The sequence below is a fragment of the Dermacentor variabilis genome, chromosome 2 (assembly GCF_050947875.1).
Source record: "Dermacentor variabilis isolate Ectoservices chromosome 2, ASM5094787v1, whole genome shotgun sequence".
In the NCBI taxonomy this organism is placed as follows: Eukaryota; Metazoa; Arthropoda; class Arachnida; order Ixodida; family Ixodidae; genus Dermacentor; species Dermacentor variabilis.
This window is the reverse complement of record NC_134569.1, coordinates 243,259,109-243,285,963: the sequence shown is the minus strand read 5'-3', so window position 1 is coordinate 243,285,963 and position 26,855 is coordinate 243,259,109. Positions and strand designations below refer to the sequence as shown.

General features: G+C 45.8%; 2 non-coding genes across 2 annotated transcripts; both read right to left on the bottom strand.

Moving 5' to 3' along the window:
• Positions 1 to 11,006: 11,006 nt before the first annotated feature.
• Positions 11,007 to 11,079, bottom strand: TRNAS-UGA (transfer RNA serine (anticodon UGA)). Its single transcript has one exon. It is a non-coding gene; the product is annotated as a tRNA-Ser (tRNA).
• An 11,596-nt stretch (positions 11,080 to 22,675) lies between these two features.
• TRNAS-CGA (transfer RNA serine (anticodon CGA)) lies at positions 22,676 to 22,748 on the bottom strand. The gene has a single exon. It is a non-coding gene; the product is annotated as a tRNA-Ser (tRNA).
• Between the last annotated feature and the right edge of the window lie 4,107 nt (positions 22,749 to 26,855).

Sequence of the window (26,855 nt, the reverse complement as noted above, 5' to 3'; positions counted from 1 at the left end):
AAACAAAGCTTTTCACAACAAATAGATAGGCTCGAGAAGGCTAGTTATCCTGTGCATTTATTATCACTAACCTGCGAAAAGCTTTTAAGATGGGTAAAAAGCCACGCTAAGAAACAAGAACAAAAAAGAAAGGTTAGCTGTGGTGCGCTATGTACATAGATTATCCCGTGGTTTGCGGAACGTAGCCAATAGATATTACGTCCATACAGTTTACTCGGCCGCCCACAAGTTGTCTATCGTGCCCTATTATAAATAGGAAACCTGAGCAGGGTGGCAAAAAAGAAAAGATGATTGCGGCGTTAGACACGTGTCCCCTTTTGTGCCTTGAAACACTGGTATAGCTTATCAGATTACTCTCAAGTGCGGGAAGACTTACATTGGACAGAGCGGCAGGTGTAATAATATAAGACTAAAAGAACACAAACATTCACTTAACAACCCGAATGCTTCACATCTAGCGTCACATATCTTCAATTGTGGTTGTAAACCTTTGTTTGAAGACACAAAAATTCTTTCAAGACACAAATGCCAAACCACACAGGAAATAATCAAGGCATTCCACATTAAAGATTAGGAGAGGCTTGCGTTAGCCATGCACCTCTGTCTGTTAAAATGCGAATTTCAGTATCTTCACAACACGTGTGTTAATCCGAAGTACTCTTTTCGTTGCTTCCTTTTTTGACTTTCCTATTTCCTGATATGTTTAACTGATGTCTTCATACCTTGTCTTGTTCTTATGCTGCGGTCTTTTGCAATACGCATGTATATATATATATATATATATATATATATATATATATATATATATATATATATATATATATATATATATATATATATATATATATATATATATATATATATATATATATATATATATATATATATATATATACTTCGTTTCAATAAAAATTTAGTTGAGACTTAGCGCCCGTCCTGGTCTGCTTCTAGTCTATGTCCGTGGCACTTTGCGCCACAATCCAAGACCATGTTACCGTACCAACTCGCCCAACTTTCTATCCTTTTGTTAACATAGACACACTGAGACTTGTTCTTTCTTATGTGGCCGGTTATTTTCGTACTTTATGATAAGATGCAGTGCTTTTCAAATGAAAACATGTGATAGTTCGTAGTGAGGTTATTTAAAAAAAGCTTTTCTGCTTAAAATTTAATTGAGCAAGCCTGTGCTATTATTCAGTGCTTATGTCTGTATTGGTATGGTTTTACTCCTTATCTTCCTTTTCACTTTTAAAATGTGAAACATTATTCTGTAACCATTTCTCTTTAATGACATAATAAATACTTCTGACATTTCGTCACAAATTTTATGATGATTTTGTTCAGTTAGGTAACCTTAGACTAGGTGATTATTATTCTGGTAGCTTAACTTACGATGCCTGTGGGATATTCAGTGCAAGCATATGGTGAAAAATAAACTAAATTATTGGGTATAAGCAGGTCACTGGAGCATGCATGAACTTCAGGAAATAGCGCATGCTTATATATTAAACAGCACGCATAGCTACCTATGCAGTTTTGTTTGCAAATGATGAAACATTATTCTAAGTGGAAGCGCTTCGTTGCACTTTGTTCTTTGGCTTTCAGTGCTACCTTTAGTTCATTATATATGTGAAGGTACTAGTAGATGCATCCCGTGGAGATAAATGACAACTTTGCTGAATAGAGGTATCAAATATGTGCGTAAAACCGCAAAAAAAATGCTTGACAGGCAAACGTATGCTACTGTAGTACTGCACTGGTTACCGTCGCCAATCCATGCATTGCTTGCGCTCTATTGCATTCAATATGAGCTACAACACCGAGCTGTGGTGGCTTTCCCTCCTGGTCAAGCTCGTGTTGCTGCGAAAATTTTTGATCAAGAAAAGTGGAAGTTTTTAATTATTTCAGAAATGCATGTAACATCATGCTTTTGGTTGTGTGCTGTTTCCATGGAGTGATACGTACTGGTCCACCAAGGTGCAGGAGAAATTGTGTCCTTAGTGTGTGGGGTCTCTCACACCCGTACTCTTGGGACAAAGGAACGACAACACAGTAGTGCAAACAATCACAAGGGCATTTATTGCACCTTTCATAGATCAGTGCCTGCTAGCCGAGCTGCTATCCACAAAACATGCCGATGGGCGCGCGACAAATCTAGAAGTCTGACTCACCGCGACCGGAAGCGAGCGATATGTTCGCCCCATGCTGGATCCCAAGGCCTGGTCGTTCGCGTGTATGGTCACGCGAATCGTGGCGCGTTCGAGGGCGGCCACGCGAGGCGGTCTCGCAGAAGCATGGGTCGGCGCGCACGCGGGATACGTCCCCGCCGCGCGCCGACCCGCCGGGCAAGAGGGTCGCTGCACGTGCGGCACGGCCGTCCCGCTTCCTGTCTCGAACCCAACAGCCCGAGCGCCTTGTCTCCCGACGCCCGAGTAACCCCGCAGCGGCGCGACGCTCGCGCCCTCTCTCGCACCGCGCTTGTACAAGTCCAACCGCCGCGGGCGAAGCCGCCCTGCAGGAGACGAGCCATGCGTGAAAACTAGATCTCAGGGGAGGCGTGAGAGTCACGCATCCCCACATCCCCCCAACCTTAAATCACTACATATTCCGGCGAGACATGTGACACGGTCTAACATCAAACTGTGCTTCGCAAACAAGGTAGAACATTAAACAGTGGTCGCGCCGAAGAAATGTCCGCACGCTGTCCATAACATGCGAGCTGACATTGTCCTTGGGTGCACCGCGGGCGTCCGCCGGTCACAGCGGCAGCTTTGCGGACTCGACGGCACGATGCCAGGCCAGGACTCCGGAGACGACGACGCAGTAGTCGGTACGAACAAGCGTCGCTCGCGCCGACGCGCCCTGCTGGGAAGAGCCGCCGTAGCTGTCGGTGACCGCCGGCTCTTTTGTCCGCCACCGAGGGTTGTCAGCTGGATGCAGGAGGCCGCCGAAGTCGCCGCGCCGAACTGGCCACAGCATCACCATCGCCCGGGGTGGCTCGATCGTAGTCCGGGGCAGCAGCAGACGATGTGCAGGTGACGGCAAACCAGGGGTGACTCCAATCACGCTGCGTAAACTCAACACACTCGGCAAACACTAAAGTAGTGCAAGGGAGAGGAATTATGCATGCGCATCGCCCACGTGGTACGATGTTCAACTCGGCTAGCAAAAGATCGGGCAGCTACTCAGATGCTAAGTTCACGTGAACGAAGCTCGCTTTCTTGAGTCGAACGAGTAATTTCAATTCGTGCGAGGCTAAATTGAATGAGGGAAGCGAATTGCAACACCTCAACGCCACGGTCCACCAGGTTGTGTCCCTCCACGTGCGACAGGCAGCTTCGTAAAGCCTTAGGCCTAAAGCGTCGCTACCCTGACAACAACCGGCATCCAAAAACAACACCCAAAATGGGCGCAAAACAGGCAGCCGCGAGGAGACGTTAGCTCTGTGAGGTGGTCCTACTCCGCTCGGGGCACGCAGCATCCGAGTTGACGGCGCCCACCGTCCCAGACGGTGTCAGAGCGCCCGGTGCCAGGCCGCAATACCAGGCAGCCCGTAGTGGCACCCGTGGCCCGCGGCCACCCGGCTCCCAGAGCCGCGACTTCATCAGAGTCAAAGAGATAGAAGAAGCTATTTACATAAGAAATTCGGATCACCCACGAGGCTTCCGTACTCACTCGCTTCAGGCTTGCCACTGCTCTGCGGGCGCTCAGCCTCGCTCTCCCAGGATGCAGACCACGTGGCTCTCGTACCGACGAATGCCATTAAGAAAAAACACTTGCGAAAAGGCTTAGCATGTTGACATGTTCAAACACACTACCGCCACCATCACCTCGCTCAAGAAAGCACGCCGCCGACGCTAGCGATCAGAATTCACGCTAGGCCTACGCTTCGGTTCAAACAAAGGTCTCGAACGAAGGAAACTGTTAAAACTATCGTCCGATGCCCCAAGAGCCCCACGTTGGGCAGCCAGATGTGGGGTCTCTCACACCCGTACTCTTGGGACAAAGGAACGACAACACAGTAGTGCAAACAATCACAAGGGCATTTATTGCACCTTTCATAGATCAGTGCCTGCTAGCCGAGCTGCTATCCACAAAACATGCCGATGGGCGCGCGACAAATCTAGAAGTCTGACTCACCGCGACCGGAAGCGAGCGAATATGTTCGCCCCATGCTGGATCCCAAGGCCTGGTCGTTCGCGTGTATGGTCACGCGAATCGTGGCGCGTTCGAGGGCGGCCACGCGACGCGGTCTCGCAGAAGCATGGGTCGGCGCGCACGCGGGATACGTCCCCGCCACGCGCCGACCCGCCGGGCAAGAGGGTCGCTGCACGTGCGGCACGGCCGTCCCGCTTCCTGTCTCGAACCCAACAGCCCGAGCGCCTTGTCTCCCGACGCCCGAGTAACCCCGCAGCGGCGCGACGCTCGCGCCATCTCTCGCACCGCGCTTGTACCACTCCAACCGCCGCGGGCGAAGCCGCCCTGCAGGAGACGAGCCATGCGGGAAAACTAGATCTCAGGGGAGGCGTGAGAGTCACGCATCCCCACAAGTGCAGCGTGCGTTGTTATTGCGCTCTGCATCCTGCCGGCAGTGTACTATCACTGCAGAGGAAGATGACGAAAAGCATAGGGTGTGTGCGTTGCTGCGATCGTGAAACTTAAATTTTTTTCCTTAAAGAGTCGCACGTTATATATGCTACCACATGACAGACCAGCAGCGCGATATGACGACGCCTCACACATTCTGGCTCATACTGAACAAGGTAGTATCATAGCTAAGGCTAGGCAGCATTCACAACAGCCAGTCTGTCCATTAACTACATGGCTGTAGTGAACGCTAAAATGCAGGGATAACACCCTTTTGGAAGGGTGTTGTCCATGCTACACCCATATTGAAAGGGTGGTGTCTGTGTTGCACCCATATAGGAAGGGTGTTGTTTGCTTTACACCCATAGGCAAGGTGACGTCATATTACCACCTGTTTCTTTGTGGGGTGTTCATTTACACCCCTCTGCTTGGGGTGTAGCAATACACCCAGAAAGGGTGTCACCCACGGTACAATTCATTTAGACCCTTAAGGGTGTTAAATTTTGAGAGTGTAGCGCCCCGGCCTTAGCGGGGCAGCCGACACGTCCAATGGTACACACCCTCACACTCCGTGGTACCGGCTGGTCGACGCTCGCCGACGGGGGGTTCTCTGTCCAACTCATGCGACCATCGACACGGACCCGGCTGGCCTCGCCTGCCACGCCTCCCCGGAGGGGACAATTTACCCGGTGACCCAACTTTGTATCAAAGAGGGTCATTAAAGTCCAGCACAGACCGAGTGGCGCGTACTCAGGGCTCCAAGTCGGCATCTGAGTTTCATTGTACAGCGACAGATGGGTACACATCTGTCTGAATAAGCGAAGGTATATCACTACAACAAGAAGCGGTCGTACCGCGGCGATCCGTGATACAAACCACACTCCGAGTCCAGCTGCTTCCGGCTGCGCGCATACGAGTACGCAAGGAGCAGAACATCGCCCTGGTCCCGAACCCTCATTCTTAAAGAAAGGGAAGCGAAAAAGGAGCAACTAGCCGTTTTCCTCCTTCAGGCCGGTGAGTTCCTCCTGCTCACGCACTTCACACGTCGCGCTCTCTTGTGGCAATCAAAAGGGGAGGAACTTTTCTCCCTTGCGTGCGTATCTTGCGTCGCCGCCGCCGGTGACCCAAATATCGGCTACAATAACTTCTTTTCGGCGGAAAGTAATGCTAAGTAGCATAACCTTAGGTCTAAATCATTCATAACAAGCGACCACCATTGTCAAGCCCAGTGTCGAAGGGGAGCTGCGATACGAGAATTGTTCAACTCAAAGCAGCACCTGGCTGCTTACGCATAGCGAGACAAGCCCGTACATGGGCGCCTCGGCCTAGACACCACAGATATCAGACAGCCTTTATTGTTTTGATGCTTGAAATAAGGATGAGCAGAAGGTTAAGCTATCTCAAATGTATGCATTTGTGGCGGTTTTGAAGCGCCATCTGCGACGGCTTCGAATCGAATGCAAAATACGTTTGGTCACGCCGTCGGCACGTAGCTGGGCGGTGTGAGAAATCACCGCCGCAAGCGACGCAGTCAAATCCACAGCTGGAACACAAACGCTGCTGCCAGAGCGAGGAGGTGCTCGAGTGCACTATGCAAGCAGATATATAGCTGTATATCCAACGTCACTTGCGTGCCGGTTCATCTGCGTCTCCACCCGGCAGCGGCGTCGTCTACGTCATGCATCGTGCAGCGCGCACTACACTACAGAGACAGGAAGCACCGACCAACAATAGCAAATGTATTTTCTAAAAGGCGGGGTACAAGCAAACGTACAAGAAAGTATCAAGAAAATTAGTTTGAAAAAAGCTTTTACAAATTGCTGGCTTCCGCATTGCAGTTTTGCAGATACGGCTGTCGACGTCTGTAAAGAAAAGCGGCGCTCTCGAAGACAACATGCAGTTGGACAGTTGAAACTACAAAATACGAGAACCGTAATGAACGGCACAAGGGCACGGGGCAAACGGATATGCCCTGACGTGAACGGGAGACCAAGCTAATGGGACACTGAAGTACTAAAGCGCCAAACAGACGACACAAGAAGAGACACGGACGAGCGCTCGTCTGTTTGGCGCTTTAGCACTTCAGTGCCATGCACCAACTAGCCCAACAAAAAGTTCTGCTAATGGGACACACCCATTAATGGGGTGTGTCCCAGACAACTCGGAAAATATTTATGGGACCCGCCCATCGACGTTCCCATACGCTCAAAATATAGGTTCAAAAATCGTTCATCATTTGGCGCTTCGTCTGCCGCGTTGGACACTGAACTAGGTTCTACTGATGCAAGTGAAGAAAGTTTCTGTGAAAGCGAAGCAGACGCTGACGCAAGCCACATCACACAGTTCCGTTCAACTGATGCTGCAATTGAAGACTGTCATCCATTGGAAAGCATGCGTGCAGCCTAGTCGACCTCGTCGTCTGAGAGCAGCGAATCGCAATGTGACGTTGATTGCGCTGATGTGTATCCTGACCACGGCGAGCAGCATTTTTCAAGAGGCTGGAAGGATGGCTTGATAAGCGTTGTGGTGTCAGGCGTCATTTCCAGATATTAATTTGTTGCTGCGACAATTTATTTTGAGCCGCTGTAACGCCTGTCGCAGGTTATCTCCTGAAGCTTCTGCAGCGTAGTGACTGAGTGATATAGTGAAAATATTGACGTGATGGAATGAAGTAGGAAGCGTACCGATGCGATCATTGCTCGCAGCAGCTATTTCGGTCTATTAAAGACAAAACCAGGCTGTTAAATTGATATTACTGTTGTAAACACAGTTTTGTTGATGTGCTGCGCGACACGACTGGTGCTGGTAAAGTGGGGCTGAGGCAGGAACAGAGCTCCGCAGAGCCTCGCAATACGTAATGGGCTGATGAAAATTCCTAGGTTTTTCCGTCAGTGTGCAGGGGTTATCATGGCGCCTGTTCTAGTATATGTACATAAATAATGTGTGTGTGCGTGCGTTCGTGCGTGCGTGTGTAATTTTGTTGTCTTCTGGCCAAAGCCTGTTTTTTTTGTGTCATTTGCAAATTAATTCACAAATCTTCCTTGAACATTTGTTGTAACCTAATAGTGCTCCAAAAGCACAAGTTGAAGATATCTGCTGTCCCAAGGCACACATTCCATGGCAAGACAGTGCTTAGTCTCACTGTGCTGCAAGTACCATGGCTGCTTTAAAGTGGTTTCTTTGGTGGCCATCTGGTGTTCACCATGCATAGTTGGCCTCTGTGTTATTTCGAGGCAGGTCCGCAATCTAAAGGGGGTAGCCTAAATGGTGCATTCAAGTTGGTTGCCAGGTTAAGCAACAGGTTAGCCAGTATAAAGCATGTGCGACAAGATAACTCATGAAGCCCTTGTAATGGCATCCAAAAGTGCATGATTGTAAAGTTGTACTTTTTCTAACACCACCATTGTTTACTACCATTCCTCTCTGCTTAGTATGAAGACCTGTTTCCTGGAGCCAAGCTTACGAAAGCGGAAATCCTCTTAATGGTTATGGCCCACAGCTTGCGCCGTGGCTGCTCCAAAGAAGCCACCGAGAGCCTACTGCAGCTTCTTACTGCTCATTTGCCAGAAGGTGTCGCGTACCCAACATCAAAGTATACTTTCTTTGACACTTTGGCGGAGCTGAAAAGCAGTATGCTAAGCACTTCTACTGCAGTGTGTGCTCTGGGTATATTGGTGAACTACTAGCATTACCAGGAAATGATGGGGTCGGCAGCCAGTGCAATATGAACCATCCAAGTGGCAACTTACTCAAAATCTTATCATTTTTTCTTGTAATGGATCTGAAGGGCTAAATTCAATATGTGCGAGAATCAGGAGAGCTGCAATGCAGTAGAACAGGCACTTCCTTTGATGTGTGTCACATCACAAAAAGCTATCAGTACAACAAGTTGCCTGTGACTTCAAGTTACATTACATTGACATTTAATACTGACGGTGTGCCCCTCTTTGAAAGTTCCAATGCGATCATGTGGGCTCTTCTTTCATGGGTAACGAACTGCGATTCAAAGAGTGTGAGCAGACTCTTTTGTTGGCTAGGCTGTGGTTTGGCACATGGAAACCATCAATGAACTCTTTTTGGATACCGTTTGTGAAAACAATGAATGAGCTATCATCCACTGGAATTGTTTTAAGGGACAGCAGTGGTGTTCCGCACACGTCAAAGGCATTTTCTGGTCCATGTATAGTAAATAGCGTTGCCAGATTTGAACTAACTAGTATGGCCCAGTTCAACGGTGCTTATGGTTTTGCCTGGGGCAAGGACTCTGCTCAGCTTGTTCCAAAAGGAAATGGGTTTTGTCGTGTGTATCCGCCAAGTACTTCTGCAAAGAAGATCAGAACACGAGCCATTTTTGTACCATGCTCGAAAGGCTATGCAGGCCCCTAGTTGTGGCATCAAAGTAGCAAGTGTACTGACAATTATTTCATTTTTTTTTCATTTGGTGAGGCCTTTGTAGTAGGCCACATGCATGCTGTTTGTTGTAGTTTTGTTCGGGCAACAATGTTTATGTGGCTGACGCCCAGAAAGTGCCACCGATTTCATCTACGCTGACGTGTTGCTGATGCAGACGAATGCCTTCTGAGCCTCGCCGCCACATGAGAGCTCACGAGGCTGCCAAGGTCTTTAAATGACATAAAGGAATGGAAGCCTGCCGATTGGGGTAATTGGCTGCTGTTTTGTCTCCCAGTCGCATTAAAAGGACGCATTCTAGAAAGACTGTACAACCATTGGTTGAAATTTGTTGATATCATGCATTACCTTCTTGGCTCTTGCATCTGCATTCAGCAGCTTGCCACAATTAGGAGAAAGAGGAAGAAATTTTTTCTTGTGTACCAATAATTGTACGGTATCGAGTACATGACATATAATGCTCACCTCCTTGTGCATGTTGTCGACAGTGCCGTAAACTGGGTTCCTTTGTGGGGTTACTCCCTTTTTCCATTTGAATCTATGAATGGTACACTTGGACGACATGTGAATGGCACCATATATCCACAATTTCAGATTGCCAACTGTAGCTGCACCACACTAGCCATATCTGTATCAGTCCACAGCACTTTCCCCCTTTCATGAAAGCTGTCCTACAAGCTGATACATAGAGTATCTGTAGAGGTGCCTTTGCGACCGTTCTGTGGTGTGCTAATAATTACTCCGTGGGCTAGAAGTGGACTATTGCCCGTTGTAAAAAGCTGCAGGTGAACATAATCGCTAACAGCGTGTTGTACCAAGTAGTACTCACTTGCAATACAACAGTTTGATAAGTAAGGTGCCATTGTTGCAGAAAAGTTCACTCTAGAGGATGTACATCATGAGAAATTACAACGGCTACACCATTGTCTCTTTAAAGCATAGCTAGTAAGACTTATCTACCGTATTTACTTGAGTCTAGGCTTGCCAGGATTGTAAGCCGACCGCCGGAAGTACGAAGCCAGGAAAAGAAAAACTTACCTTGAATGTAGGCGGAACAAAAAAGAGAGGACAGCGCTCACAAAATGAAAACAGAATTTATTGAATAATGACCATGCCGAGCTTATTCTACGTTATCAGCGCTGCTTGCCTCGCTGCTGTCATTCTTATTGCTGTGATCTTCAAACACTGCACTATCTTCAAGCAGTAAATGGCACGCTCATTACAGCGCAGTCAAAAAGATCTCCCATTGCCCCCTCCAACAACGGACCTTTTTCTCATCGATGCCGAATTCCCGCCAGGCTTAAACGTTTGACAGTGCCTCTGCGGCTAGCACAACTTTTTAGCTGCAAGCAGAACTATATAGCATAGCCTTTTAGTGCCATTACGATAACCCCACGCTGCACGCCGATACCACAGAGTAAAGAACCAGGTTAGATACGACATAGGTTAAAATGGCGACGTCGCTTGTGCACTTCAGCAGGATTGCGTACTTCAGCAGCTGCTACTGGCATGGCCAGGAGCGGCTGCAGTACTGACTTGTCTAGATGGCACTAGCTGTACACCATTTTACAAAATTCAATTAAAAACCGGCACATTTTTTAACGACCTCGAATCTAAGCCGACCCTAGAGTTTCGTATATGATTATTTGAAATACCTATATATCGGCCTAGATTCGTATAAATACGGTATAATCTACATTGCGCCCTTGTCATAAAACATACAGCGCACTAGTTCAAAATGACATGTTTGCGTAGTATTTTGTTTGAGATAAGTGAGTGATAGTTGTCCAAATGGCATGGTGAAGTAACATTTTCCTTAATCTACATAATAAAAGATGAACGAGAAGAAAGGGGGTTTAACCTAGGGGCCCGATTTTTTATTAGTCATATCATAAGAAGCCAATAAACACTGACACCAAGGACAACATAGGGGAAATTGCTTGTGCTTAGTAAACGAAATAAAGAAATGATAAATATAATGGAAATTAATGTACATGAAGAAAACAACTTGCCGCAGGTGGGAACCGAACCCACAACCTTCGCATTTCACGTGCGATGCTCTACCAATTGAGCTACCGCGACGCTGTTTTCCCATCCACTTTCTTGGGTATTTGTGTTTCCTAGTAGAACCCTGGGAGTGTTAGCCAGCGCCACCACTCATAGACCTTGGCGGCGGACGTGGCACGTCCTTCTTGCCGCAGGCGTCACCAGCACGTGATCTTTTTGGGTGAAGGCAACTGGTCAACAAACCCACATATGCTACCTGAAGGCATCAATGTAGCCGGATTCGAGACCCTTGTTATGTATTGAACGAGAAGAAAGGGGTTTTAACTAAGGGGCCGATTTTTTATTAGTCATATCATAAGAAGCCAACAAACACTGACGCCAAGGACAACATAGGGGAAATTACTTGTGCCTAATAAATGAAATAAAGAAATGAAAAATATAATGGAAATTAAAGTAGATGAAAAAACAACTTGCCGCAGGTGGGTTCGGTTCCCAGCTGCGGCAAGTTGTTTCTTCATCTACTTTAATTTCCATTATATTCATCATTTTTTTATTTCATTTATTAAGCACAAGTAATTTCCCCTATGTTGTCCTTGGTGAGTAAAAAGATGAGTAATATGAGATGCCATCAAAGGGCTTTAGACTTGCTTTAGCCATTCACTGTATGGAATGGCTAAATGGCATACGTTTCATGTTCTCTTCGTTTGCTGATCTACGTCTACAAATCTGAAAATTAGTGCAGCAACACTGTGAGACCAACAGCAGTCTTCAATTGCATGCTAGATCTAACTTGCAAAATATAGGTCTATTGGGGCATATATTAGTCTTATAAGTCACTATACTTTCAGCGCAAACGGCGTGACATATTTCGAATGAGCTTTTTCCTCTGAAAAAAAAAGAAGTTTCTTATTCGACAATCACTTAGTGAAATAGCTAGGGTAATTGAAATGCACACTTGCAGCATGCTAACAAACGTCATTAAACAGCATTGTACTTGTATCAATAAGAGCTGGCTGCTTGTAAATCTGCAGGAACATATAATAAGAAAGAAGCAGTGCAATAGAGCGAGAGGTGTATTTTCTTTCACATCAAAGCAGACGGCTATCCTGGCTCCCTTTAGGATAGGATGCATGCTCGTACTGTAACGAGTGTGACCTAGCTGATCCTCAGGCAATCACGACACGACAGTTCGCGTAGTGTCAGCAATTCGCAGATAGTTGCCGTTTCCTTGTTGCAGTGTGCCTGTACTTCATCCTAATTTACACTTCTGGAATGTTGAGAACTCATGGATGCCTCTTGAGAAAATGTAGAGCAGAAAAACATGGACAGGCAAAAAAACCAGATGACAAACGAGCTTTCATCGTATTCTTTCTCTCTGTCTTTTCTATGCTCAGTTTGTCACCATGTCGAACAAGCCCAAACAGCCACAATTCTGAAGAATGCCTGGCTTTCGTTATTCCACCTAATACTGGTGTCGCAGAGCCACTTTCGATTGGAGTGAAGCCTGATACGAATCAAATTTCTTGATTCCAATCGAAAGTGATAGCTGATAACACTGAGCAATTAAGTCATCCTCGAATGGAGCTTCAGGTGTCGCAGGTCCAAGGCACTTCTCAAATTTTGCTAATGTGCTATAAAAATTTCAACATAAAACCTCTCTTTTTTAAAAGGAAAATATTTCGTTTGTCATTTTGAGTAGGGCCGTTATTATCAGCTGATTGCATGACACTGTTCTCGACATATTCCTGCTTCTCATTATAATTGGCTCTTCTATACTTGTGTATTAATATGCTATTCCTTCATTATCTCAGTTTTCTGTTTCATTTCTATATTTATGAATTCAGTAGTCTTCAGTACGTAAACATCTGTCCTAAAAAATTCAATACTACTTTTAGTCCATGGATCCATACTAACCTTTGCCTAGGCATCGAGACAGTGTTATCCATGCATTGTAGCAAACAAATGGACTTCAGCCTACGATCGCGATGCACGGATTCTTGATCCTAATGGAGCTAGACCACGATTGAAAGTAACCGTGTGGCACCTGTATTATTGCAACGTGAAAATACAACGAGAAAGCAATGGGAACGCATGCAACGGAAAAATCATTGAGCAGTGCACAACGGAAGTTCCGTTCAACTTTCGTAGTAGTGAGTCAATTAATGTTGAAATTTCATGTAATTTGACTTGAATCACTGATAGTACAAGTTGGCAATGGAAATTCAACCCCCATTTCCATAAGAGACATTAATGGCCATGTGTCTGATTTCAAGAAATGAAGCTTTGAATCCGCTTCCCTGACCAATTTACTTTTCCTGCTGATAGCAGAAACAGTTGGGCCGCTTAAAACCGCTGGTGTGACAAGCTGGTTCATGCTCATGCGGATCATCGCGCAGAACGTAGTATCAGGGGTCAGCCTTCTTTACGGCAAATTGACAGCGTACTTGCATCGGAGTTGGTCGCAGTTGGCACCGTCTACGGCGATGTCCGACTGAAAAATAACTTCCCTACAGCTCGAGCCGCACTGCTGTTTCTTTGCAACTGCAGAAGAACGAGAGCAGACTAAGCGAAACGTCGATAGCTCTTGACTGCACTCAACGGCGAGAGCGGGCGCTACTTACAGACTTTTTTTGCAAGACATCCTTCATATTTGATTATTAATCTCAAACAATTCGGCAAGTGCCCTACATAAAACTAGCAAAAACCAACTCTGCCTGCTTTATGCCACCTCTGTGCGAAATATGAATGCGACAATTTTCGTTGGTCAGCCTTAGGAAGCATTCTAAGAGTTCCTCCAACGCCTCTCTCAGTGATGCATCGGACTGTAGGCCTAACGCTCAATGCGTTCGCACTGGCAATGAGCTTTCTGCACCATAAAAGCACGCATGAAGGTGCACAACAAGCTAATTAAACTAATCCTTACCCTTGAAGGAGCTGTAACTTGGTACACGTTGCGTGGTATGAAACGCAGCCGCTTGTTTCGCTGGGCGTCGTCCTTCGGAAATGAGAAGACTTGAATTTTCGCGTCTTCGCCGTAGTTTCCCCGGCATTTCAGAACGCAGCACTTCTATGGCATGCTGATAGCCGCGATTCACGGCTTACGCACCACTGCGTGCGTTGATCGTGCGCAGGAACGCTCACCCGGTACAGAAACACAAGACCACGCCAGGACGATACACGCAACGTCGGGCTGGTTGCTGCTAGTCCAGCGCGGGCAGTACGGCACCTATTACGGGGTTCACTTGGTTTCCTCTCCCACGCGGGCCTACCGGAGGCAATCGCCTACCTGATGTGACGTTGCTCACGTGACATCTGGCAGGGCGCAGGCCTGAAGTTTTTGATAGGTGTTGCTGAAACCCACAGAAGCTCGCTATAGCATCTTCAGGAGGGAGATGTTGACCATCTGTTGTACTGTCAAGCATTTCTGTCTTTTTCTTGAAGGCTATAGCTTTTGCGTGCTGACCAACCACAATGCGTTAACTTTTGCTTTCAAGAACAGATGTTCCTCGTACTCAGAATGTGAGCTTCGGCAACTTTATTTTATCTCCGAATTTTCTACGGACATCCGCCATATCTGTGAGACTGAAAATCAGGCAGGCATCTGACGCACTGTCGCCGATCAGCTTTGTTCCTGCTGGTTCTGTGGATGTCCAAGCTCTAGCGTCCGTCCTGCAAAACGACCCCGAATTGCGCCATTTGCGGGAAGAAGGCTCATCGCTCCAGCTTGCGGAGGTGCCGCTTCCCTACACAACATTGGTCACGTGCGACACATCGCAGGCGGCTCCTCGTCCGTTCGTGCTACATTAGTTTCGGCGGCCAATATTTGATTCACTGTATAGGCTGAGGCATCCTGGCGCCAGAGCGACACAAAGGCTTATCAAAGACCACTTCGTCTGGCCAGGGTTCAACAAAGATGTTCGAAGCTGGCCAAGAAGCTGCCAAACCTGTCAAGCCGTGAAAGTGACCCGGCACACGCGTTCAGTAGTGCAGCCGTTTAGACCACCAGAGAGCAGCTTACATGGCATGTATATAGACTTGGTAGGGCCTCTTCCCGCATTCCAATGTTTCAGGTAACTCCTCACGTACGCCAACCGGGACTCCAGGTGGCCTGAGGCAACGCGTTTACAAGACATCACGGCCGAAACAGTGGCGGAAGCATTTGTTACTACGGGAATGGTTGGTCTTTGCGCATAACTACTGGCAGGGGCCAGCCATTCCAAAGCTGGCTTTTTTCTGTCCTGGCGAGACTGCTGTGCACCCGCCTTCATAATGCCACAGCTTACCAGCCACAGAGCAACGGTACGGTCGAGCATCTCCACCGACAGCTGAAAGCGTCGTTGACCGCCACGCTCTACAGACAGCCCTGGGTCGAAAGGCTACCCCTTGTACTACTGGGGTTGCAAACAACAATCAAGGATGACCTCGGAGTCAGCGTTGCCGAAATGCTTTATGGCTCAGCAATCTGCGTTCCAGACCAGTTTTTCGGCACACAGCAAGGCACTCCGCCAGCGCCCGAGCAGCACTAGGTTTCTGGCTTGACCAGCCTCGATCTATACCCCCACCTACCACCCGCGGGCAGCCTGTGTTTAGTTTACCGACGATGCACACAACCCCGGACGTCTTTCTCCGGCGCAACTCTATGAAGCCACCATTGACTGATTCCTATGAAGGCCCTTCCGTGTGGTTTCACGTTCAGAGAAAGCCTTGAAGATTGACGTCCGCGGCAAAGAAGAGACAGTGTCGTGCGACCGCGGGGAAACCAGCCTATCTGGAACTTTCCATCCGGCATTCACACCTAAGCCTCCAGAATTCTAGGGGCGGAGCACTTGTAGCGACCATCCGTCACTTTCTGGTCCCCACCGCGGGGGTCGTTGTCTCTTGCTCTGTAAAGCCAGTTTACCTCGCCTCGCCGTGGGGCTCATTGTCCCCTACTCAAGCTTGGATGGACCCTAAGAGGATGCCCGACTGGGGCGCCACCACTGCCACTGGGCAAGCCTGCTTTTACTTTTGAATAAAGCCCTTCGACTCTCCATTGTCAACCTGTCAGAATGCATGTTCCTAGCCTCAACAAAACCGAGCTCCCAACAAAGGTGTTATTTATTGAGGCGTGTACTGAAGCGAGTCCCCTCTCTCGTGTTTCCCTATGAACACTCGACGCCATTCAGTGGCGCCATCGAAAAGCCCATGTGTGGCCTTCGAAGTGCGTAGTGCACCAGTGCGAACGGTGAGAGTTGTTCCCTAGCTGGTGGAACACTCATTGGCACATAGGGACCATAGTTGGTAAGTTCATTGAAGAGCAGCACATGGTATTTCCTGCTAGACCTATCTCAGGCCGGCACGTCACGCGCCTTGACATTAGCAACGTCACCACTGCCCGCCCTGGGCGACGCGCCTCTCCCAAATCTCCCCAGCTTGCTGCTCAGCGCTCGCTACGTGGGCGCACTCAGAGCTTACCCGAAGGTACGCGCCTGCTTTTTTTTGTGTGGTCAAGAAGTCGGGTGTAAAAGTGATGGATTATGGTTGAAGCGTGAAAAAAGAAAAAAAAATGATAAGAGAAAACGACCAGAAGGCTTGAAAAATACCGTCTCATGGCGTTCGCTCCAGGTACACAGAGGAGCATGCAAAATGCAGAGAAAATTCGCAAACATTGACAAAATTTAATTGTATACACTGTTGTTCAAAGCACAAGAAGCAACAACTAAAAACAAACGTTTCGCATTTTAAGTTCTTCGCAACTATACAAGCATTTGCACACGCTTTTGCAGGAACAGTGGCCTTGTCATTTCGGTTCTTGCAATAACTCTTGAGGATTGTGGCACATCTTGCTAACACGCCTACCACAAGGTCAGGCTCATGGCCATTTTCAGATATATGTAATTACCCGAAGTCAGGCACGCTTTAAATTAGAAGGTGCTTCACAACGTCCGTGTGGTTTGGCATGGTTTAGCATGGTTTGGCCAAGAACAGCGTGGAATTTTCGTGTTGCAACAGTTTGTTTGCAACTACTTCGGCGCGCATTACAATGGTAACTACATATGCGCTAGGAAACTTTAGCCCACCTCGATTGAGGTTCGCTGCGAGAAAGTGTATATTGTCACGTGGGGGTGACGTTGAAGAACACAGTAGTAATAGTGTGAAAGACAAAACTAACGTTTATTGGGCGAACCTGTGCCCACAAAAACAGGCTACACTTATAGCACAATGATAGCGGCGAACACGGTCGGCGATCGTCGAAAATCTGATCAGCGGGTCAAGCGCGTCCGCTTTTATACAGCAGTCGTCGAATGTTCCAGACTAATCGTTCGGACCCGCGTGCCTTCCACAAAGTTCTAGACCATTCGCGTCAGATCATGAAATCAGATAACATAAGGTTCGGCGACAACAGACAGCGGATAGAAGCATCGATAACTTTCCAGAAACTTCGGATACATGCAGGCGCGTCCCACGCTGTGCGATTACATTTGTTAGGCGGCGAAACGTGGTTGCCCGATAAAGATAAGTACACGTGTCAATATCTGTGTCTCTCTCAGCATCTCTCTCAAAAACCAAAGAAAATTCCCATGCCCAGATTCATTCTGTGGCGACAACTGAAATGAAGAACACACTTTTCTTATGGTACTCGGATATGGCGAGACCTAAAACCCTGATGACCTGAGGAACTTCTATGCTTGGTGGGAGTGGCGGCAGCATCTGGAAACGCGTCTAACCCTCGTACTCTGCTGTTGCAGTTGCTGCATCGATGCCGATCTGTTTTGACCCAACTGTAGCATCGCTGGATCAACTGCTTTTCTTGCGGCCATTCGTATCATCAGTGTTTCTGCGAGGAAATACGACGGCTCGGCTCGGCTCTGCTCTGCTTCTGTGTTGGCGACCGTGCGGACAATCTCTGCGCAAGCGCCCTTTGACGCGTCGCAGCCTAATATAGTGGGGCGTTACCCAGTCGGCGGTCATTTGGCAGTGGCGGCAGCATCTGGAAACGCGTCTAACCCTCGTACTCTGCTGTTGCAGGTTAGTAATTTTCGGGTTTCTTTTGAAGTCTTGCGGTTTCCATTTATGATGTCGCCGCTGCCACTGCTGCTTCTGTTGTAGAATCCCACAGTTGTGCTAGCCAATGATTGGTTTGCTGTAGTTCCTGGTTGCTGGTTCTTCCTTGCTTTCATTTTTTTCTTCCTTTTTTGCGCTATGTCTGAGATTTGCTTGATGTGCCAGCTCGCTGTACAGGACGAAGGGTCTTTGAAATGTAGTGGGTATTTGTACATGTATCGTCTCGGGAAGTGTGCTGGTTTGCAAGAAAAGTCCTACAAATCAAAATCTGAGGCGGCAAAAAAGGCCTGGAAATGCGCGACATCCAAGAGCGCTGGCTTGCGGGCTAGTCGTAGTGAGGATGACGTTACCATAAGCCTGGCACTTGCTTCAATCAACGAGAATTTCGAGGGCCTGCCGATTCTGGTAGAAAAAGTGAACAGCATGGAACAGGCAGTCCAGTTTCTGTCACAAAAATTTGATGAATTTCAGGAAAAGATCTCTAAGCACGACAATGAAATCAAAGATCTAAGAAAAAAGTGACAGAACTGCAAGAAAACGAAAAGTTGCATGCGTCCATAGAATCCAGCCTTCAACAGCAGGTGAATGACCTAGAGTTCCGGAGTAGGTGACTGAACTTAGAAGTCCATGGACTCCCTGTTAAGGAAAATGAAAACTTGATGTCCTCTCTCAATGAGGTTGCTGATAAGCTGCGGATACCTCAGCTTGTAGAGCCTGACATTGTATCCGTGCATCGGCTGCCCGCGAGGAGAGACTACATGCCGGGAATTATAGTTCGTTTCACAAGGCAGGAGACCAGAGACGCATGGCTTAAGAAAAAGAACGACCTTCGGGATGAAAAACCTCGAATTTTCTTTCAAGAAACTTTGACTCGGCAAAACAGGGAGCTTCTACGATCCGCAAAAGAAGGGGTAAAGGAGAAAGGGTATGAGTTTGCTTGGTACGTTAACGGCAAGGTGCTTGTTCGAAAGACCGAGGGAGCTCATGTTTTCACATTAAGGATAGGGGCGAACTGGAAGAGCTATAATGGATAGTTTTTTTGTGTGTGTGATAAAGGAAGGATGCAAGAGGACATGAAGTTTCACTTGCCTAATGATGTAGATGAAATTGTCGCAGCATTTTCTGCACCCTGCATCAAATGTATCCACCTGAATACACGATCTGTGAGAAATAAGGTATCATGTTTGGAGGAGCTGTTCAGCAGATTTTCTTTTGAATTTTCGGTTATCATGCTAACCAAGACCTGCAGTACTAATGACTATGGTGTTTTAGGTTGCCTGATTATAATACCTAATGATTAAACAGGTCGCACTCGAGAGGGGGTGGAGTAGCGCTGCTCATAATGGGTGATGCTGAATGTGAAATCATTGAGTCTTACACCGTAATGTCTCCAGACTCTAAACTGTTGTCATTGTGCACAGATAAGCATGTATTTTCAGTGTGTTATCGGCCACAGTCCGGTGATATATCAGCGTTTCTAGAGTTTTATGACTGATTTCTAGCATTTGTGGCTCAAAATCATTTTTCTAAGACAATAGCCAGCGGAGATTTTAACATTGACATGAGTACGAACAGTTACTCATCAAATGCTGTCAACTTCGTTATATTATCAGATGGATTTGCCAACTTGAATAATGTGCCAACTAGGGTTACGCCGGAATGCGAGTCAACCCTTGAATTAGCCAAAGGTTAAATCTGGAGCTTCATCGTGCTCAATCAGTGATCACCTGCCGGTGTTTCCCTGTGCAGAATTAAGCGAGTCAAAAGGAAAAAAGTTGCCACTAGTGTTGTACCAACTAATTACAGATGAAACACTGAAGTCCTTTCGCAACGCCCTGATGTCAACAAAATGGGACCTTACAGATGCCAATGAGGCTTACGACAAGTTCTTGGATATACTGACCCAACTATTACACAATAGCTTCCATTTCAGAACACGTAAAAAAGTAAGAAAACGCGGAAACCATGGATTACGCCTGACTTACTCAATGAAATGAAAATTAGGGACAAGTTATACCTACATTTCCTTCAGACACGATCAACCGATGACCTTGTCGCATTCAAAAGGTATCCCAATAAGCTAACAAAACAGTTGCGACATGCACGTACAGTATACTATTTATCTTTGCTGGACATTGAGTGTCGTCAACATAGTTTCTTATGGTCTACGTTGAACACTCCCCTAAATCGAAATCACTCACATAGGCCTTTAGCGAAATTACAAATTAATGGCCAAGATTTATCCGGTGTTAAGCTCATTTACTAATTTTTTCACAAATATCGGTAAGACTCGGTCTCCATCCTCTCAAGCTAGTAACTACGTATGCGCTCATAATGACAACACAATGTACCTTCATCCTGTAACACTGAAGGAAGTTGCGTCCGTAATAAAAGCCTTGAACAACAGCACCAGCTGTGACATTGACGGTCTTCAAGTTGGCCCTATTAAACTTGTGGTTGACATTATTGCCCCAGTACTCGCTCATATTTTTAACACATGCTTGCAGTCAGCAATTTTTCCGGCGAAAATGCAGTGTGCAAAGGTTACTGTTATTTATAAAAAAGGAGATCGTAATGATCTGGGAAATTACAGGCCGGTATCCATTCTACCCGTGTTTTCAAAAGTGGTTGAAAAAATTTTGTGTTCAAGGATGACAAACTTTATTGAAAAACATAACTTGTTAACACCCCATCAATACGGTTTCCGTAAGAACAAATCAGTCGAATTAGCATTACTAGAATAGAAAGAATATATACTAACAGAGTTCGGGAACAAATCAATTGTTGTTGGTATTTTAGTAGACTTTTCTAAAGCATTTGATTTAGTTAACCATATTATTTTGCTGGAGAAATTACAGTATTATGGGAAACGAGGGGCAGTCATTATCTCTTATAAAATCCTACCTTTCCAACAGAGCCCAAGTTGCTAAATAGATGCTTTTACTTCAAAAGCCAGGACTGTACATTGTGGAGTGCCCCAGGGAAGTATTTTAGGCCCTATACTTTTTAATATTTATATAATGATATCGTCAACGTAAACCCTCAGGCAAGATTTATTATCTATGCAGATTACAGCAGTATTTTTTTCGCAGGTAATGATATCCATACTATCATTAAACAATGTAACAGTACTATGAAATCCTTATAGGAATGGTCGAAACTTAGTCTAATTAAGGTAAATGAGAGCAAAACAAAAGCAGTTATATTTAAGCTGAAAAACAAACATATACCTCCGCAGCAAGATATTAAACTCGCGGAGTATTGAAATAGTCGAGAATTTCAAATGTCTGGGTGTCATCTTTTCCGCGAACATGTCTTGGGATAATCATGTCAAAAACTTGTAATCAAATTGGGCCAAATAACAAGTGTAATAGGCCGCTTAAGGTATATTCTTTCTACGCGCATCAAACTCTTGCTGTGTAATTCCCTTTTTTTTCTTCGCACTTGAATTATTGCCAGTTAGTGTGGGTAAACACGACATCCAAAAGTCTTGAGCATTATTCACTTACTACAGAAAAAAATATCTCCGACATACATATAATATCCCTACACTGCATCGACAATAACTTTCGTCATGAATACCGGGGTAATTCCAGAGTATATTGTGTAGAAATATCGGTTAAGTCGTGTCTATAAGGCAGAAGTCTATAAAAATATTTTTAATCTGCATATACTCGCCCAATTGCAAGCTAGAGCACCAAATTATACACAAGACACCTCGAAGACTGGGTAGTACCGACACCACGGTCAAACTATGGGAAACAGTGTTTGACGTATACATTACCTACGCTCCTAAACTATTACAATTCCGTTCGTTTCAATATTTTCTCTTCGTCTCTCAATGAGCTCCGGCTGATATATGTGATTGCTTTGTAATACTTGTATTACCATTCGATGTGTATTTTTCCATTGATGCTCTTCGTGACTTTTTGAGTAATGTATATGATGTGCAATATTACGTATGAACGGTATACATGTGTATATATTGAATGAATGAGAGAATGTGATGCTGCCTCTGCCCACATGAGGGATGGTGGACTTCTCAAGCTGTCCAATGGACAGCTTTTTTTCCGCCACCCCGCAATCTGTACTTTACAATCATCATCGTCATCATCATCACCATCATCATCAGCCTCGTTATGCCCACTGCAGGGCAAAGGCCTATCCCATACTTCTCCAACTACCGCGGTCACGTACTAATTGTGGCCATGTTGTCCCTGCTAACTTCTTATTCTCATCCGCCCACCTAACTTTCTGCCGTCCTCTGCTACGCTTCCCTTCCCTTGGAATCCATTCCGTAACTCTTAAAGACCATCGGTTATCTTCCCTCCTCAATACGTGTCCTGCCGCAGGCGTCACGAGAACGTGATCTTTTTGGGTGAAGGCAACTGGTCAATAAACCCACATATGCTACCTGAAGGCATCAATGTTGCCGGATTCGAGACCCTCGTTATGTAATAAACGAGAAGAAAGGGGGTTAACCGAGGGGCCCGATTATTATTAGTCATAGCATGAGAAGCCAACAAACACTGACACCAAGGACAACATAGGGGAAATTACTTGTGCTTAATAAATGTAATGAAGAAATGATAATTTAATGGGAATTAAAGTGGATGAAAAAACAACTTGCCGCAGGTGGGAACCGAACCCACAACCTTCGCATTTCGCGTGCGATGCTCTACCAATTGAGCTACCGCGGCGCTCTTTCCCCATCCACTTTCTTGGGTATTTATGTGTACTAGTAGAACCCTGGGAGTCTTAGCCAGCGCCATCACTCACAGACTTTGGCGGCGGACGTGGAACGTCCTTGTTGCCGCAGGCGTCACGAGAACGTGATCTTTTTGGGTGAAGGTAACTGGTCGATAAACCCACATATGCTACCTGAAGGCATCAATGTTGCCGGATTCGAGACCCTCGTTATGTAATAAACGAGAAGAAAGGGGGTTAACCGAGGGGCCCGATTATTATTAGTCATAGCATGAGAAGCCAACAAACACTGACACCAAGGACAACATAGGGGAAATTACTTGTGCTTAATAAAACCTGCTTCTTGGCTACCTTGGCATTGAAAACGCCCATCAGTATAGTGTATTTTGTTTTGACTTTACCCATAGCCGATTCCACGTCTTCATAGAAGCTTTCGACTTCCTGGTAATCATGACTTTATGTAGGGGCGTAGACCTGTAGAACCTTCATTTTGTACCTCTTATTAAGTTTCACAAGAAGACCTGCCACACTCCCGTCAATGCTATATGATTCCTGTACGTTACCAGCTATGTTCTTATCGGTCAGGAATGCGACTCCTAGTTCTCGTCTCTCCGCTGAGCCTGGTAACAAAGGACGTGCCCGCTTTTTTTAGATTACAAGATCTGTACCTTACAAGATGGAAAATAAACTTTCATTTTATTTCATTGGTGTGCAAAATGCAAGCGAGTACCATAACCTCTGATGAATACTAAACGCGTTCCTTTACAAGCAATATGACCTGTTTTTTGAGAAATTTCACCATATCCGTTTCGCTCTTTGCAATGTGTTCCTCTATATTTTCCAGAAGGGCAGAATCAATATCTGGAATTCCATCCGACGGACACGCGGCGCTCTCATTGTGTTGCATCCAATTCAGCAGTTCGAGGAGAACATTCAGATCCTTGATCTCATTTGGAACCATGATTTTGCAAAACTCGCTAGGCTTTTGCTGTCGAAGCACGCACTTGTTTCTATATCAAAGCAGGCAGTCACGGATGAGTGCAAAACAGGTGCGCTCTCGTTGAGAATGTGCAAAAACAGTGCGCACTTGGGGCAATGATAACGGTCCACACATAAGGCACGCACGCTCTCTGCAACCGTTTTCTGAGCTCCAGAAGGCAGGAAAAAGTACGCTGAATGTGGTTGACTTGCCCTTCTTGAATCCATGGTGAAAAGGTGATAGGATGTCCTTTGTCTTTAAAAAATGATTCATAAAGCGGGCCACGATGTGCTCTACATGTTTACAGTATTTAGAAAGAATTGATACCGGTCGATAATTAGTCACAAGTAACAGCCCTTTTTTAATGGATCGGTGCAACACGAGCCTTGCTCTAATCCTTAGGACACCACAGGTTTGTAGAGATAAAGTGAAAATTTCAGCAAGATGCTCCGAGCTTGTATAAATCTGACATACAGAGTACGGAGTGTGTTGGAAAGAAAACCGTAACGTGGTTTACTCAGCATTGGGATTTACTTACACATGATAAGTGTAGTTTCATGGATATGTTTTTTATATGTGTTTATTTTTGAGTTTAATAGGCGGAGAAAGGGACAGAAATGTTTATACCACTTTATTTCACTGTCGATGCAGATGCCCAGAAATTTCGCCTCGTTAACACTTTGTAAAAGAGAGTTGTTGAAGTTTAATCACTTCGTGCTCATTAGTCAAGTGTTCTTTGCAGCGAAAATTATATAGTTACTTTTCTTTGTGTTTGCTAGAAGGCAGTTAGATTGACGCCAGTTAAATAGCTTTAGCAGGACATCGTTGCCTTTTTTGTAAAGATCTGCTTCCATACCAGCTGTCAGGTAAATATTGGTATCGTCTGCGTATAAGGTGTAATCGTTTGAGAGATAGTCGGGTAAATCGTTGATGTATTCCAGAAAAGAAAAAGGCCTAATATGGGTCCCTGGGGAATTCCGCTGTTAGTTATCAGTTAGGATGACGACATATTGTTAACCACTACGTACCGCAGCTGGTTTTTCAAATATGTGCTGATTAAGCTTAAGGACGCTCCCCGAATACCATACTTTTGACGTTTTTTTAGTAAAATGTCGTGGTTCAAAAGCCTTGGTTAGGTCCATCAACATACCCATGGTTAGTAATTTAGTTTCTAAATTTATTTTAGCTTTTTCCACATTGTTAATTAACGTTGTCTCAGTTCTTTCATTAGGCCAACAAAAATTATGTCATGTTTGTATGTTATACGCTTTTGCTGAGGACATAGCTGGCTACTGGATGCAGTGGTTGCAAAAATAAGGTTACCAAAAATGCCAGATGCTATTGTTCCACTGCGAAATTTGGTGTCAGATATATTGGCAATTATGTGATGTAATTTCCTCTATCTTGAGTTAGTAGTGTGTGTTGGTAATCTGATTAATGGTTGTAATCCTTAGCTTGGTATTAAGTCTGTGTAGCTATAAGCGTCGGTTAGATTAATGTCAATGTTGGTATCACCCACTATAATAATCTCAGTAGTATTGTTATTGCTGTTATCAAGCCACTGATCTAATTCAGATAGAAGCTCATTTTTGTTGCTTTGTAATGACCTAGCTGTAGAAGACGCCTACTAACGTACCCAGCTTTTTTGGACACGAGGGTTTAGTTCATGTGAGTGTCACCACGAGGCGTACTGACCTTACGCTTTTCAAATTTTCCGTGGTGACGCGTGATGACGTCAACAAAACATAAATAAAGCAATTAGAAGCTATCCCTGCGCACTGAACTTCGCCACAATGCTTGTTCCGCCGGCGTGATCTGCATAAAGCGCAGTCGCTCGTCGCCTGGAAATGACTTATCATCCGAAGAGCGTTTAGTCGCGATGAGCGACGATTGATTCGGTGCTTTTGACGCGGTTTTCTTTTATTTTTCCTTTTTTTATACTAAGGAGTAAACAAGCTTGGGTAAATGCCGGAAGCACCGCGCAGCAGCCTTTCTTCAGTCAGCACACATTCTTAACGTCCGAACATAGCGAAGCGTCTACGAGAGACGCCGTCATGGACGGCTTTTGATATTGACTTATCGATTTCGTTAAGGTGCCCCCAATTATTTCTCTAGCGACTTTGCTATCCGCACTCATGGGCAACCGCAGCAGCTACAAATCGAGGTGTGCATAACTATTCAGGTGGATGCATGGATAAGTTGGTTTTGCACCTTGAGGCAAAATGCATGACACAAGAATTGTACAAACTCTCTCTGCGTGGTCGTCCGTTAACATGCTATGGCCGAAGCTGCTCACAATATTACGTCCCACTTACTGGCCACCGGGCCAGGTACACCTTTGGGCATCACATATATAGTACTCCTTGCTAGTTGTAAAAGTACTGTCTTGTCACTGTTATCTACGTTCGCGAACGAAGATCATTATTTAAGATTCTTGTGCAGTAATATATGCTGGATTTGTCTGTTTTATATAATATAGCCGCAATGTAGACTAGCAGATATCGAACGCTAAAATGGCTAGCCACGTACTCAAAGACCTAGCGCACAACTCCTGACACTTACTTGTATTCAAGAGTTGTACGAATCTCAAGGACATCCTTAAGGAATGGTAAATAATAAATTATTGGGTTTTACGCGCCAAAACCACAATCTGATATGGGGCACACGGTAGCGGGGGATTCCGTTATAATGTGGACCAGCTGGGGTTCTTTACCGTTCACCTAAATCTAAGTACACGGGTGTTTTCACATTTCGCCCCGATTAAAATACAGCCTCCGGGGCTAGGATTAGATTTCGCGGCCTCGTGCTTAGCAGCCCCGCACTACATCCACTAAGCAACTAGGGCGGGTAAGGAATGTTGGCAGTTCGAGGAAGGCGACAGTCCGCGCGTGAGACAATTTGTTTGCAACCGTCATGGCGCGAGAATGGGTACGAGCCGTCTCAGTATAACCGTAGAGTGTATTGTATTTAACGTGATGTAGTCCGCGCCCAAAATTTAAGTTAGAGTTTAAGTTAAAGAGGTCAAGTAGGTACCTCTCTTGTACCTACTTGACCTCTTTACAATACTTGCCGACATTCTCGCCTTATTTCGCACCGTCGGGTTTCGGCTGAACTCCTTCAA